The sequence below is a fragment of the Arachis ipaensis genome, chromosome B06 (genome assembly GCF_000816755.2).
Source record: "Arachis ipaensis cultivar K30076 chromosome B06, Araip1.1, whole genome shotgun sequence".
Classification (NCBI taxonomy): domain Eukaryota; kingdom Viridiplantae; phylum Streptophyta; class Magnoliopsida; order Fabales; family Fabaceae; genus Arachis; species Arachis ipaensis.
The window spans coordinates 28,503,309-28,506,120 of NC_029790.2; positions in this window are offsets into that span (position 1 = coordinate 28,503,309).

Consider the following 2,812-nt stretch of genomic DNA (forward strand, 5'->3'; position numbering starts at 1 on the left):
AGCTGGCGTTGAACGCCAGTTTACGTCGTCTATTCTTGGCCAAAGTATGGACTATTATATATTGCTGGAAAGCCCTGGATGTCTACTTTCCAACGCAATTAAAAGCGCGCCATTTCGAGTTCTGTAGCTCCAGAAAATCCACTTTGAGTGCAGGGAGGTCAGAATCCAACAGCATCAGTAGTCCTTCTTCAACCTCTGAATCTGATTTTTGCTCAAGTCCCTCAATTTCAGCCAGAAAATACCTGAAATCACAGAAAAACACACAAACTCATAGTAAAGTCCAAAAATGTGAATTTAACATAAAAACTAATGAAAACATCCCTAAAAGTAACTAGATCCTACTAAAAACAATGCCAAAAAGCGTATAAATTATCCGCTCATCACTTGCACACGAACTTTGCCAAACCGATTCAAACTTCACCTAAAATGATTAAAACACTAAAGCAACTCAAAGTAGCATCCAAAGAGGTTTCAAACACTAAAATTTAATTAAAACTCAATAAATTCTAACTTAAAATAAATAAAAAATGAAGGAGAGACGCTCACGCATCACACATAGCGATTTCTGACTCAAAGCATCAGCCAGGCCGTTAGCTTTCTCTGGATGTTAATTCAATTCAAAATCATAATCTTTCAGTAGCTCCATCAACCTCCTTTGGACATATTATGTTCCTTCTTATCAAAGAGATATCTCAAACTCTTATGATCAGAGAAAACTTGAAATTTGACTCCATACAGGTAATGCCTTCAAACTTTCAAAGCAAACACAACTGCAGCACGTTTTATGTCGTGAGTCAGATAGTTCATTTCGTGCAGTCTCAACTGTTGAGAAGCATACGCCATGACATTACGGTGTTACACCAGCATACACCCCAGACCTTTCAGCGAAGCATCACAATATACCTCAAAAGGCTTACTAGGCTCAGGTAACACCAGTACAGGCGCTGTAGTTAATTCCTGCTTCAAGGCTTGAAAGCTTTCCTCACATTTTGACGTCCAGACAAATGGCGCATCCTTTTTGGTTATCTTTGTCAAAGATAATTCAAGTTGTGAAAAGCCTTTATAAACCTCCTATAATAGCCCACCAAACCTAAGAAGCTCTTGATTTTTGTCACTGAGGTTGGTTGCCCCCAATCCATCACTGCCTTAACCTTAGAAGGATCCACAATTATTCCTTACTGACTCACCATGTGACCCAAAAATTTCACCTCATCCTTTCAGAATTTGCACTTAGAGAGTTTCGGATATAACTTTCTTTCTTTTAGAATCTGCAACATGATCAGCAAGTTTTCTGCGTGTTCCTCTTCGGTCTTAGAGTAGATTAAAATGTCATCAATGAAGACGACGACGAATTTATCCAGAAAATGACGAAATATCTAGTTCATGTAGTCCATAAACACCGTCAGGGCATTGGTTAATCTAAATGATATTACAGTGTATTCATAGTGGCCGTAGCGGGTTTTGAAAGCAGTTTTTAGAATGTCTTCGTCTCTTACTCTTATCTAGTGATATCCAAGCCTCATGTCAATCTTAGAAAAGACTCCAGCTCCTTGCAATTGGTCCATCAGATCATCAATTCTTGGCAATGGGTATTTGTTCTTTACTGTGACTTTATTTAATTGTTTATAATCCGCACACAGCCGCATACTTCCATCCTTTTTCGTTACCAGTAACACCGGCACTCCCCATGGAGAAACGCTTGGTCAGATAAAGTTCTTGCTCATCAATTCCTTCAGCTGAGCCTTAAGCTTAGCCAGCTCCAACAGTGACAATCAGTAGGGCACAATCGAGATTTGTCCTACTCCAGGCCCCAACTCAATCGCAAACTCGATTTCTAGAGAAGGAGAAAATTCAGGTATGTCTTCAGGGAATGTAACACCCTACCACGCAGGGCCTTATGCTTAAGTCATAAGATAGAGGTGGTGAGGTATTATGACCTCTGGAAATAAAATTTTATGTATATAATATAGTGAAACAGATTTATAACTAGGAGCTTTTGAAGGAAAGTTTAAAAACAAAATGTTAAATAGAAAAGTGCAACACTCCCGAATCGAAAACGTACACAAAGCAAGGTAAGAGATAGGCTAACACGAATAGATATGAAAGAGTGCCAAAATACAAATAACAAAGCTCAAGACTCGGTTCGCGAAGATAATCGGCCGGAGCACATAAGTATACATACAGATATATATAGGAAAACCCAAAAGAAACCCAAAATACAGAGTTATAGAACCTGTGTCTCCAAAATAACCTCTAAGAGGAGTAATAGTAAAGCATATATACATAAGGAGTGTCTATACATATAGAGATAACAAAATAAAACAGAATGTAAACTCCCAAAAGCCCACTTCGCTACAGAGAACTCCAGACGCCTAGCAAGGTACCTCTCGACTTGCATCTGAAACCCATAAATATCCGTATGGAATGAAAACCAGAGGTTCTCAGCATGGTAGAGGTGCCACATACATAAGATATAAGGTTCCAACATTCAAATTATAAAACTTAAATATTTAAAGGTGAAACCATAAACAGGGTGGTTCTCTAAGGCTTCCTAAACTTAACCAAAACTCTATTCAACACCCACAAGTCTCCGCCTTCCTCTAATCCTCCAAATTCCAGTAGAACCACAGAGACAAGCAAACAAGCAAAGCAAGTACATATAGAATACAGATACAGCAGATAGCAATTTAGCAAGTACACATAATAATCACTTAGGCAAGCCCAATTAATGCACAATAAAACACAATCATACAAATGCATATGATGAATGCCTATCCTACTGGCTGTGAGCTCACGTGTCGGTTAACTGCCA